The sequence below is a fragment of the Sus scrofa genome, chromosome 5 (genome assembly GCF_054392235.1).
Source record: "Sus scrofa isolate SSC_HxYL_T2T_F1_AM1 chromosome 5, Sscrofa_HxYL_maternal_Yorkshire_Landrace_v2.0, whole genome shotgun sequence".
Classification (NCBI taxonomy): domain Eukaryota; kingdom Metazoa; phylum Chordata; class Mammalia; order Artiodactyla; family Suidae; genus Sus; species Sus scrofa.
The window spans coordinates 97,701,840-97,715,782 of NC_139387.1; the positions used below are offsets into that span (position 1 = coordinate 97,701,840).

Genomic DNA, 13,943 nt, shown 5'->3' on the forward strand with positions numbered 1-13,943 from the left:
CAGGTCTTTTGCCCATTTTTCCACTGATTGATTGGCTTTTTGGCTGTTGGATTGTATAAGTTGTTTATATATTCTAGAGATTAAGCCCTTGTCAGTTGCATCATTTGAAACTATTTTCTCCCATTGTGTAAGTTGTCTTTTTGTTTTCTTTTTGGTTTCCTTTGCTGTGCAAAAGCTTTTCAGTTTGATGAGGTCCCATGGGTTTATTTTTGCTCTAATTTCTATTGCTTTGGGAGACTGACCTGAGAAAATATTCATGATGTTGATGTCAGAGAGTGTTTTGCCTATGTTTTCTTCTAGGAGTTTGATGATGGTGTCCTGTCTTCTATTTAAATCTTTCAGCCATTTTGAGTTTATTTGTGCACATGGTGTGAGGGTGTGTTCTAATTTCATTGCTTTGCATGCAGCTGTCCAGGTTTCCCAGCAATGCTTGCTGAATAGACTTTCTTTTTCCCATTTTATGTTCTTGCCTCCCTTGTATGTTTTAGAGGGGAGTCATAAGAAGGCATCTTATAGTCCAAATGAATAGCAGCTGTGGTTTTTGGAAAGTATACTAGGCATGCATGTGGACATGAAAGAATTATCCTAATCTTGTAAGGCCATTCTTAAGCCCTCCTTACTCTATGACCCATTTGCTTTACAACCGAATGCAGCATCTATGCTGTGCACTGGAGGACTGTAACATTTATTTCTCGAGTGGCACAACAATGGGTTCAACGTAGGATTGTCATGCACAATGGCCAGTCTGCACATCTGCAGCCTTTAAGAAACCAGTACGGACACGTGCTGTACATCAGCTAAATACGAACCCTGTCTATATCATGCCTGAGTGTCCTAGAACTTTGTTACACAAAGGGTGGACCTCAGATCAGCAGCATCAGCGTCACCTGGCTGCTTACTAGAAATGCAGAATCTCAGGCCCCACTCTAGACTTACAAAATCAAAATCTGCTTTTTAATAGGATCGCAAAGAGTGATTGATGTACACGTTACAGTTTGAGAAGCACTCTCTTGGAACTCTTTGTAGCTCTCTTTCTCATCTACCGTATCCTGCTTTGTATTAAAGTTCTTCTTTGTCACTCCTAATAGCCTATTAATTTGTTGACACAGGGCTACATAAAAAAATCATACTACTGTGCTTAGCATCTCAACCATGGTAAGGCTTGGAAAAATTGTATTGAAATGGTAAAAAAAAAAAAGTCATAGCAAATACTTATAATCAGAGTAGCTCACATTTATTGGGTGCTTTCTATGTGCCTGATGTAGGGTTAAGTATTTTACAAGGGGTGTTTAATTTGTCTTTAGGCAGAACATATACACCATTATTATATTTACATCATAGGTGAGGGTGCTGAGGGTCGGAAAGTTCAAGGAACTTGTGTGGGGACATGAAGGGGCAAAGCGGGGAGAGCTTTGCCTGATGCCAAGTCAGATCCTGCCCTGTTAGCAGACGTGCGTTGGTAGGTATAAATGAAGGGAATAAGAGAAGATGATAAGAAAACTCGTTCCAGTGTGTGAGCTGAAGGGAGGGATGTTTTCTCCTGGATGGCACTGGAGGATTCATCGGTAGCTGCCTTCAGGATCTTGTCCCTGAGACGAAGTGCTTCCTTTAACAACAGGGAATATCTGCTGGTGAACATTCATCCTTGGCCAGAAGATGGAGCACTTTTGTCTTCATATTTCATTGATTCATCTGCCTGGAGATGAAAAGGCAAGGAAAAAAAAAAGAAAAGAAAAGAACACCTTTTTTTCAGCCTGCGACAGCCCGTTTTCCCTTTTCTCCTAAAGGAGTGAAAGGAGTTAGGAACTCAGCTAAATGAAGGAAAAATGATTGAGAGTGGGGAGAGAAAAAAGAGAAGAGGATGTCATTTAGCTTTTCAGATCCTTCTAGTGGCAAAGAGCTCGATAGAATCTGGCACAGGAAGACCTAGTAACAATTGAATGGGACCAGCAGACAGCACTATTATGGTCATGATAGGCAGTATGTAATTATTTTTAACATGCGTGTGTGGTTAGGGCTTGACATGTACGGTAGTGCTGTTCCGTACCAAAGACGCGTAGATGAAATGAACAGTTCTCCCTGTGTGCTGGGAGGAAACCAGCCTAATAACCCACTGGGGGATAAAAACGTGAAATGAGGAGCTTAATGAAATTAAGTCTCTGCAAGAGAAAGTGAGATTCTCTTTTCATAAGCAAGATTTGAAACCTTTTCAAATACTCTTAGGCGGCAATCCATTAGATTATTCACAAAACACCACTTGAAAAGACTTGTCTGAAGCCACATTTCCATGGTGTTTTAAGAACTAGATGGTCAGCCCTGCCCAGATTTTTGCCGCCTCCTAACCATTAGCTTCAGGATGATATTTATTTAGTTAAACATCACTGTAAGCAAAACAAACAAAATACGTTGATATGCATTCCATAACCATGTGTGCCATTGCTCCCACAATTTAAGGAGCCCTTCCAGCAATATCCAAGAAGAATATTATCTGCAGAATCTGTTATACATATATTGTCAAAAGTAGATGAACAGGTCTCAGGAGTAATTTCTTAGATTTCAGGATTAATTAATGTCATAATAATTTATTTAAAATCCACATGCAATCACACATCTAAACTTCCATAACTGTCTGCTATGGGATAATATAGAATTTGCGCCTGTTAAACTCTTCCCTTGGTTGTTTAAACTCTTAACATCCTCTTATTTGATGCTTATGCAGTTTAAACAACAGCTTCAAATCTAAGATCTTATCATAAACATACATTCTGTTTCAGGAGGAAATGAAAACATTTGTAATTTGAGCTTTAGAACAGTTTAAATCATGGAAATACATTTTTTAAAACACACTCTGTATTTTATTTTATGAAAATTAAACAAAATTTATCAAAACATATTGACAAGTGCTTTAACTGTAAAAGGATTTCATGCCTACAGAACACTAGGGGTTAGTAAGAATCCTCTTCCTACATATTTTAGAAGTCTCATTCTCTAAAAATTTTTTTTCCTACTTTGAACATAGGTTGAGAGAAAGATTCCAAGTGTCTAACCTTGAATTGCAACTGATGTCATTTCTCCTTCCACCTTTCTCAGTCTCTCAGCCCAGAGAACTGCCATGCCTACTGGTGCCTTCTCTTCACTTCCAGAACTCCTGTTTCACGGGAGAGACTGCCACCATGGTGGTTAGGAGTTTAAGCTCTGGAGACTGGCTCCATATTACAGTTGGCCGCTTATAGTGATGGGACCTGGGGGTAATTAGGCAACATGTGTCTCATTTACATTTTTCATTTGTAAAAGGAAGATAGTAAATAACTTCTGTGTAAGAATATTGCGCAGATTAAATGAGATAGTGCAAGTACAGGACCTGGCACAGTGGTCTTCCAGAAATAAATGCCCCCAAACAGTCAGCTATTTTCATTATTAATAGCAAGAGAAAGAACCCATTGTTTTTTTTTTTTTTTTGCCATTTCTTGGGCCGCTCTCGCGGCATATGGAGGTTCCCAGGCTAGGGGTCTAATCGGAGCTGTAGCCACTGGCCTACGTCAGAGCCACAGCAACGCGGGATCCGAGCCACGTCTGCGACCTACACCACAGCTCACGGCAACGCCGGATCGTTAACCCACTGAGCAAGGCCAGGGATCGAACCCGCAACCTCATGGTTCCTAGTCGGATTCGTTAACCACTGCGCCACCACGGGAACTCCCCATTGTTTTCACTTAGTAATTTAATCAACTTGGATTGTTACCATTTAATTTTATTTTTGAAATAACCTATTTTATTTATTTTATGACATGAGCAATACACAGCCATTATAATTACAAATTATAATTTCACATAAGCAAGAAGAAAAAGTCATTCTAAGACTTAGCATCCAGAGAAGACGTCTATAATGACAACACCTCTCTCTCTCTCTCTCTCTCTCTCTCTCACACACACACACCTTTTCTTTTCCCATGCAAATGTCTCTATTATGCATAAATAATCCCATCCAAGCCAAAGTGAGAGAAAAGCTCTATATGTTTGTAAAAGCACTGGCATTAGAGCCATGCTGCCCTGATTTAATTTTTGACTTTACCACTCAATAAACCACATGGCCTTGGGAAAATTATTGACCTCTTTTATGTGTTGGTTTATTCATCTGTAAAAGGAGAGTAACTAGAGGCTGTCCCCCAAGGTGTTATGAGGATTAAGTAAGAATTTATGTAAAGCATAGCACGCTTTATTATAGAAATCCCTGTGTAGGATGTATCTTTTAATGATCATTTTAAGGACCTTTCACTAAGTAAAAAGTCAGGGTCTAGTGTGGATCTGTACCTCTTCCTGCCTCCCTCTGGCACCTTGATTTGCTAGATCTTCACATCTCCAGTGTTGAAATTCCCTGAAATTATAGGTGAAATTCCTCTGAATTTGTAAATGATGTCTAGCTTAGTTGAGCTACCTACAGTAAGTAATAGTAAGACTGTTTTTCCCAATAGGACTTAATCAGTTTGGGAATAAGAATTGTATCTTATACTTCTTCATATTACCATATTTCTAGAAACTATGCTTTTGAATATTAAAAATGTGATGACTTTTGAAAGAATGCTACACAAGTCTATAAAGTAACATTTGCCAACTGAGAGAAAGTTGACCCAGTGTCCTAAATGAGTTCCTTGTACCTTTTACTTTAGAAGAGGCAGTTGCGAATATGCTGATAAAAATTTATATGTAGTATTGCTTGAACTGTATTAGGTTTTTTTTTTTTTTTGGTTACTTTGCTTTCGAGTCCTTATAGCATTAAATCTTTTCTTCAAGTTGGCATTTGCTGTTTGCTGTTTATCTGTACAAAGTGTAAGGCAGAAGATGAAACTAATGCTCTAAAAAAAGCTGAAATCTTTCCAAAGATGATTGTGACAAAAGTTATCCATTGCAACTTTAGTGGTTGATGAAATGCACATGTTGAATGAGATTTTTGGAGAACTCCCCCTTTTGCCTTCTCCCTTTTAAAAGATTAATTCATTTAACTGAAACCAACCAGAGGAAGGAAACAGTATGCAGGCTTGAAATTTTGTTTGGAAACAATTAAGTTCTGTCTTTCCCAAAATATAGATTGTGCAATTAATAGGGAACTTGGCTAGAGCAAGACTGTTGACAAAATGTAGCTAGAAGATTTGAGATATTTTTAGTTATTATGCTGTTTCTACTTAATAACATTTAACATGAACATTTACTTATATGGAAGTTATTCTTCTAAGATATAATGAAGAAATAGTTGGCATATGTTTTGAGAAAATATCTAGTTTTTAGTTAAAAACAAAACAAAACCCTATTACCCAGAAGAAATAAATATCTTCATTGATGCTAAGGGAAAATTGTGTTAGGAAATATGACACTTCACTTAAAAGATTCATTACATGTAGAACTTACTCTGAAGAAGTAAAAACTCTTATTTATAAAACATTGTAATAGTTTTTTGTTTTATATCATTTTATTTGCTTTCAAATATATCTAGTCACTGAAAGTAGTCTAATAAAATTTTGTCTGGTAGAGAAAATTAGGGGAATTGCTTTAATAAATAAAAAAGATTTTAAATTAACATTGTCAGTAAAAGAGATCCTTCTCAAGTCCTTGAAAATACTTAAAAACAGCTTCCCCTTTTCAATAGATTGTTTCCATTATGATCTTTCTCTCACTATTTTTTCCTTTATAGGTAGCAAAAGATAGTTTGAATTCTTTCTGTCCTAAGTACCACACATCTCCAGCAAGTGGATATGAAGAAATGAGATGGTAAACACCTCAGAACTTTGCTGTAACACTCCAGGATGTACTTCCCATGAGTAGATGTGCCAACCAAATCAAAGAGAGTAGGTGCTTTGTCTCTGGATTTTGTGTCCCTATACTTGGAGTTCATGGTTTCCTCTTGTCCTGGCTTCCTCTTAATATCCTGAGAGCTCTGGCACTCCTGGTGGATCTGCTTCCCTGGCACCCTGGTGTGTGCCAGGTCCATTAGATGGAACCAACCTGGGATATAAGCAGATAACTATTGGGTGCCCCTAGCACTGGCAGCCTCACTCTGGACATTCTAGACATTGTTCTAGACATTGTTGAAAACAAAAAGAAAGGCAGAGGCTGCCTTTTTCCTACCCCTGACATGCTTGGTTTAGGAATAAGATTCATCAAGGCCACTAGGGGGCGTCATGACTACATCCTTCTATTCCTTTGTTTAGATTAGTATTTGCTAGGTGTGTATGTGTGTATGCCTGTAATTTATACTTCTATCAAAAAACCTACATACATGGCTCATAATCACAGAAATAATGAGATAACACACATACAAGGATTATAACAAAGTAAAAACCATGTCCCAGTCCCACTTTATCCTATCCTGCCTCCCTTTTCTAATCCCTTAACTCAGAAGTAACTACTTACAAGGAGTTCCCATTGTGGCTCAGTGATTAACGAACCTAACTAGGAACCGTGAGGTTGCAGGTTCGATCCCTGGTCTTGCTCAGTGGGTTAAGGATCCGGCGTTGCCGTGAGCTATGGTGTAGGTTGCAGACGCGGCTCGGATCCTGGGTTGCTGTGGCTCTGACGTAGGCCAGCAGCTACAGCTCTTATTCTACCCCTAGCCTGGGAACCTCCATATGCTGTGGGAGGGGCTCAAGAAATGGGAAAAAGACAAAAAAAAAAAAAAAAAAAAAGTAACTACTTGCAAATTTTGCAGTTTTGTATTTACTTTCTTACTTCTAAATAATTGCTACAGATACATCTTGATTTCCAATTTTATATGTTATCTACTGACTACTTATAAATCTTTCGAATATACTTATATCACATCCATAAACATACATGTAAATATTCTTCATAGCTGAGCCACACAGTTTACTGATTAATTTCCTTTCCTCTATAGTTTTCTTCCTTTTATGTTACTATTGTGTCAAGTCTTTTTTCATTGCTTCATAGTCTTTAATGAACCTCTGATAGTTCCTAACACATATTTAGCAAGTGCTGCATGCCCAGTCTTGTAAATGATGTATAGGTAAGAATTTAGGAGATAAAAGGTGGGGCATGTCATACCCCGGTGTAAAAGGACAAAGCCCAGGTTCCTTGCTCTGTCACTTAAGATCTGGCCCCTGGCTATCTCCCCCAGCTTCATTCCTTGTCTTCTCCTTCCCTTATTTTGCTTTCCAGCCCCTCTGGACTCATTTTAGACCCCAGAATTTACCAAGCTGTGTTTCTTCCCAGGCTGTTTTACCAGCCTCTGGCTATATGAATCGCTCTTCTGCCCCTATTATTTGCCTATCATCCATCATCAGGTGTCAATCTTTCCTGACCCTAAAAAATGCCAGCGTGTCCTGCAATGTATTCCTGTAGAACTGCATTCTTCTCACTCAGCATGCTTCATGTTTATTTTATTACTTGGTTAACATCTGTTTTTCTGTCTAAACCATAAGATCTGTGAAGGCGGGTCTGGGTGGTCTTGTTCTCTGAAAGGGCCCCAGCATTTGGCATCTAAATTTTTGGCTGTTTATAAATTTTAGCTGTTATATGATGGGGCCTCTGAGGAGAATGACAGGGATGCAAATGCATGTGAAAATACTGCATTGATTCAGGCTCAGAAAATATTGTGTAAGGGTCATGAATTATTTACTTAAATGAAATAGTTCTGTTTCTCCTTTATAAGTTGCCTAACCTTAAACTGGCTGAGATTCACTATAACTACCATGTGAGAGGCAATGTGGCTTTAGAGATTGGGCACCCTGGGTGGAAGAATCCAGTTCTCATTCAGATTTTGCACATGCTCCCAGGAAGCCTTGAAGAAGTGAGTTAACATCTTGGATAGTTAGCCACGGCTGGCCATGGATTCTCTAGAATTCCATCTACCATAATGCACTGGAGGAGTGAGCCATACCAAAAACAGTGCAAAGGAGCAGTAAAACCAGAGAAACTAGTGGAGGCACTGCCTTCATGGAGCCACCAGTCTGGTAAAGAAGACACATAGTCTGCAGCTAAACACATACATAAAGATGTACTTGCAGATTGAAAACATGGTATCAAACTGCAGACCACGTGGTGATGGAAAATAAGAAGGAGCTTTACATAAGTGGTCAGGAAGCAGGGCCTGAGGAAGTATCACTGAAGGAAAAAGGCAGGGACACCTGGGGGAAGTCAGGTTCTAGGACAGGTGGTGCTTGTGGTTATGTTTTGAAGACAGCATGGTTGTGTCTGTCCCAAAGGAGTCCACTGTGGCTGGAACAGGGGAAGCAGAGGAGATGGCTCAAAATGAAGTTTGAGGGGATTTTGAAGGGGTTCTAAAGCCAGTGCTACTCTCTTTGTGGTCTGTACATGGGCTGCTGGTCTGCAGACTATTGCCTACCTGTCTGTGATAAGAAAAAGAGCTTGTGCAGAAGTAAAGCAACGATGTTCCCTGGAACGTTTTTCACTGTGCTGATTCACACACATATGTAGCGATGACTTTCTCAGTGAAAGAAGAATCGGGCAGCTTTACACTGATGTTCCGATGTCAGTTCATTATAGACCAACACTCTGAGCATTCAGCGGGCGAACCCTGAAGGATTTTCAGTGTCCCTGAGTGTGTATTTGGTGGTGAAGGAGTTTCTGGGAGGAGGTTATGCTGTGATGAAATTCACTTCTCCGAATGATTTCTGTGACTACAGAACAGCGCGTGGAGTGGGCAGGAGGTCCAGGTCAGTCAGGACCAGCAGTCTAGGGAGCCATGGCCATGGCCTGACCTAGATGGGAGCAGCGGAAGAGGAAGATTGGTGCACAGATCACGCTCTTTTTTGAGAAAGAATCAGTAGGATTTTCTCATGGATGCGGGATGGGGAGTTAAGAGGGCAACTTGACCTCCAGGTTTCTGCTCTGAACAGCCTTTTGAATATTCATACCATTGATTGAGACAGAAATAGTTGAGGACAAATGAGTTTGAAATTGAGGAGGTGTTGTGCCTAGACATTAATAGTAGTACATAGAATAGTGGATTGTAAAAAAAATCTAGAACCTTTATGAAATCTCCAAATTAATAAATACTAGCTAGCACAGTCCATATTTTTTTCTCATAAAGTGCTTTTTTTTTTTTGGAGAGTGAGGAAAATAAAGATAAAAAGTTGTGTCGAGGTGTAGATATTGGGAGGGGTTAGGCTCCTTCATCAGTTGAGAGATCTTTTCATGATAAGTGATTTCACTACGTGGCTAAGCCAAGTTACAAAGCGACCGTGATCTTGAAGGGCGCTTCTGAACGACTGAAATTATGGAAGTTATATCCGTGAATGCCAAGGGCACGACAAGGGTGAGGACTAAGTTTCATCTTAACTGTCAACTCTGATTAATTTGTAGTGACTGCTCAGAGAACTCTTTTGGAGGCTACATCTGGATTGAATGAAAAGACTGCTGTCATCGATTTTTCAGTGAATACGTTGGAGGCAGGAGGAATGGTGGCAGAGGGCAGGCCACGTATTTGCTGACCCTCTGCATCTTTCAGGTATAGAAAATGAGTTGGAGAAAAGTCTCAGCATGGGTGGCAGTGGATATGTCATTCCCCAAACTGCAAAATGGAACAAGCACTAACCTTTGAAGGGAGCCGTCTGTGTGATCAGAACTTGGAACAGATTCCAGAAACTGGAACACAGTGTTGTTACTCTTTCTTCCTCTGACCATGATACTGGAACCAAAGCTGCCTGATAAAAACTCAGATGCCCTCTGGGATGTCGACACAGTTGGGCTCTGGGATCCATTAGGCATCGGAAAACAACCTCAAGAAGACTGGGCAGGTTTTGTGGGTCTGACTGGCCTAACTGCCATGGAGTCGAACTATATGGCTGCACCTGGTGGTATGGTGGGCCCTTCCCAGTGTCTCTCATTTTATTCTAGGCACGAAGACTGTTTTGCTGTTTACTCATTTTACTTTAATTTGGCTTTATCATCTCTTCTCCCGTATCTGAACGTGGAGCACGTGGAGGCCTTCCCAGCACGTGGAGGCCTTTTGCTTTCCTACCCAAAAGAAGATTCTGTTAACTGTGTGAAGTATTTTGGGTTGCCAAGGAAACAGAAGACTAGTCTGAACTCATCAGAGAGTGGCAACATTTTGACGGACCATGGGGAAGGTTGCTGCCAAGCTCTGCTCAGGTAGCGGAGATGGAAAGGCTGAGGTATGGTAGTAGGGATGCTCACCCAGGGATTCTGCCATGCCCTCATGAATAATAACCATCATCATTATGAACGTGGTGAAGCAGAAGGGGAATAATGAGTTGAGGAAGTTGATAGAACAAGTCGCATCAGTTTTATGGCCAGAAGACGTGGTGGACAACTTCATTTTCTAGTGGAGAGAGATGGTGATTTTTTATAACTTAGAAGTGTTTGTCAAGGAACTGCAGAATCCACAGCTGAACAAGAGGAAAAACAGGTCAGATTCAACAGAATGGCTGTGAATTTACCCTGAGATGTTTGCTAGGAGTGTGAAAACGAATTGAGATAGCAAGTGAATGCCTGCTTATTTGTTAATATGTGGGTAGACTCATGGAAAGAGTTGGAAATGTTTGAGGTCATCCAGTCTAGGTGTTTTCAAACACTTTATTCTTTAAAATAGCACAAGTTAAAAAATAAACTTTTTTTTTTTTTTTTTGTTCAACTTCAGTGTAAAACAGGGAAAAGCAAAAGTGGTTGTGTCGGAAGAGGAAGTGGGGAGTTGAGAGCAGGACCCTCGTGGGTTTGTGTCTCTCTCCACCCACCTGGTTTTTCCATGAGACACCACTGTGCTAAGGACTCGGTTAGAAAACCACTCATCTAATGCAACCTCCTCATTTCATAAACAGGGGGTAGGATGACTTACCTAGAATCGTTCAGTTAGGTACGAGGTACACCCGCTCCCTGGGCACTGATGTTTCCCTTACGTCAGATGTGGAGTGTCAGTGGTGATCCCCGTTTCCCGAGCCGCCTCTAACCCTTCCTACTTGTCATGTCAGCAGGGTTCTATTTCTCATATTCTTCTTTCCCTATTACTTAATAGACTTCATCCCCGTCACTGCAGTTCTCATAACAAAACTTAAACAAAAACATATTTGGCTCCATGTATCCATGAGATCGAAGTAGGAAGATGGGCTCTGACTTCCTCAGCAGCTGCTGCTCTCAGACGTCCCTTGTGACCAGGGCCCCCCTCCCCAGTTCCATGACCAATACGTAGTGGGAGGGGGGCAGGGAGGTGGAATCTGTGTTGTCATCTAGTATTGTACTCCCCTGCCATGTGACAGAGTAGAGTAATGAGAAACTCTTTGCAGGTCTTGGGTTTTTGAATGCTGCTGTCTTTCTCAGAACTGACATTGTCTCTGGCCTCTGATAAATGATACATTCTCATATCCTGTTTTGTGAGATTTTTTAATCTTGTGTAGCTAATAAGCAGACTCTTACAAAGCATGATAGCATCTATCACCTGAATAAAAGAAGTGGCAATTGTATATGCATTTCTAGGGATCGTCGATTTTTTACACTCAGGGAATTTCTCGTTATTTTTTGCTATTGTAATGAGGAAGTTGCTGCCAGGAGTGGTGAAGAGCTGTGTCAGTGAGTCAGCAAGTTGGCAGCGTGAACTCAGTCCTCCTTGCTCAAGACCCATTGTTCCTACCACCCTGTTTGGTTTGATCGAAAAAACATGCACTTGCTTCCTCTAGTGCAAAATATCCGTGAGAATGAGAGAGAGAGATTTTCCTGTTTCTTGGAGGGGAAGGGTAGGAATAAAGACCCTCATTTATAGGAGATTGGCTTTTTTAAATGGCTTGCCAGCGCCTTTAGTCTTTGTTTGGTCTGAGAGGGTAGGTACTGTTTCCTCCTAGGAGTTTAGGCATTTTATCAGTAGATCTGGTTGCAGTTTTTACATTAATGAATGCATCCTTTATCTTTTACATGGAATAAGATTCAGTTTGGTCCATTGGTTCAAATACTATTAAGGTTATAGGTTGGAACTCCTTTGAGCTAATTCGTGAAAACCAGACCCATGGCCACTGATTTCACCATCAAATACGGGCAGCCGTCATGCTCATTGGGACGATAGGTCTCTGCAAATCTAATCATCTGTCTTGGGGAGATGAAGTAACCTATATATGACAGTGATGAGAGGGGGGAGCCTTCACTGTATTAGCTTCATCTTCAAAGAGTAGATTGTTGTTATTTTTCCTATCTTTGTAAGCAGTCTGTTAGAGGTTAGGAGTTTGGCCTCTGGAGCTGGACTGCCTGGGTCTGAATCCCAGGCCTGCTTTTTATTGGCCGTATGACCTTCATTGAGTTAGGCAACCTCACGATGCCCATTTTTTTGCATTTGTAGAGTAGGTTAATACGAGTAACCACCACAGGGTGTTCTGAAGATTAAACAAATAAATACATTCAGCTGCTGAAATAGTCTGGCATAGAGTTAGTGCTTAATAAATATTACCTATTGTTATTCTCTAAACTCAGATACACATCAAACTTCTAATTGTTTCAAACTGTGACATGATAAGTGTTTGTTGTTTGAAGCAGTTACATTTTCTTTTTTTTTTGTCTTTTTTGGGGCCACACCTGCGGCATATGGAGGTTCCCAGGCTAGGGGTCCAGTTGGAGCTGTGGCTGCCGGCTTATGCCAGAGCCACAGCAACGCAGGATCCGAGCTGTGTCTGCAACATACACCACAGCTCATGGCAACGCTGGATCCTTGACCCACTGAGCAAGGCCGGGGATCAAATCCATGTCCTCATGGATGCTAGTCGGGTTCGTTAACCCCTGAGCCACAGCAGGAACTTCCAGAAGCAGTTACATTTTGGAATGATTTGTTACACAGTCAGAGATAACCAGTTTACACACTAACCATAATTAAGAGTCATCACTGATATTGGAGATAGTCTAGGTAGGGCATATCTCTTTTTTTGGTCTTTCTGTCTTTTCTAGGGCTGCACCTGCAGCATATGGAGGTTCCCAGGCTAGGGGTCTAATTGGAGCTGTAGCCACTGGCCTACGCCACAGCCACAGAGCAACACCAGATCCAAGCTGCATCTGCAACCTACACCACAGCTCATGGCAACGCCTGCGCGAGGCCAGGAATCGAACCTGCAACCTCATGGTTCCTAGTCGGATTCGTTAACCACTGAGCCATGACGGCAACTCCTCATGTTTTTTCATGTACTCATTCAGTAAGCATTTGCTATGTCCTAAGCTTTGTGGACACAAAAGTTAACTTTATAAAAAAGACACTGAACTTACTTTGTTGGACAAAGTGAGCTTGAAAAATTTGTGGCAGACTTATTCAACTTCCCTAATTTACCCTATGACTTGTTAAATGTTTAATTCAAATAGTTTATTAAAAATGTAATTAAATATCTTTGCTCTATTAAAAGATGAACAAAACCCCCTTGTAATTGTTTTAGTGGATTTCAGCAGCCATCTCACTTTCTTTGTTCAGGATGCTCTAAGACATCCATGGCCAAGCACTAAGAGCCTCTTCTGGGCTGGCTTTGTTTGTTAGAGACCGGAGTTGGTGGAAGGTCTATTTTCTGTGACTTGATTCATTCGATGTGCATTATTGAGTGTAATGAACATGGCACACCCCAAGCTGAGTGAACTAGGGCGGCAGGGAGAGGAGGGTGAGGACAGAAACCTGTGAGAAATGGTTTCAGCCCTTAGAGGTCTGGGTGGTGAGGGGTGGGGTAGGGCGGGGATGAAAATAAGCGAGGAATGGTCTTACCTTCAAGGAGCTCACTGTCTGAAAGAGAGGCCATCAGTAAACAAGTAGTGACAAGGCAGTGAGAGGCTGCAAAGTGCTAAGGGGGCCACAGAAGAGGAAATGACTGAGCCTGAGGGGACCAAGGAAGGCTTCAGACAGGAAATGATATACAGGCTGGGTCAAAGGATGAATCACTGTTGAATAGACGAGAGAGGGTGAGTTTTAAGGTGGGGAAACTGCATATGCAAAGGCACGGAGGCAA

General features: G+C 41.1%; 1 long non-coding RNA gene across 1 annotated transcript in view; it reads left to right on the forward strand.

Annotated features, from left to right (window-relative positions):
- The window catches only part of LOC110260821 (uncharacterized), a 107,118-nt gene that overhangs the window by 82,450 nt on the left and 10,725 nt on the right, over nucleotides 1-13,943 (forward strand). Inside the window, exons 2-3 of the long non-coding RNA XR_002344329.2 lie at nucleotides 5,687-5,840; nucleotides 9,479-10,399. This is a non-coding gene — a long non-coding RNA (uncharacterized LOC110260821). The remainder of the gene's footprint in view (nucleotides 1-5,686; nucleotides 5,841-9,478; nucleotides 10,400-13,943) is intronic.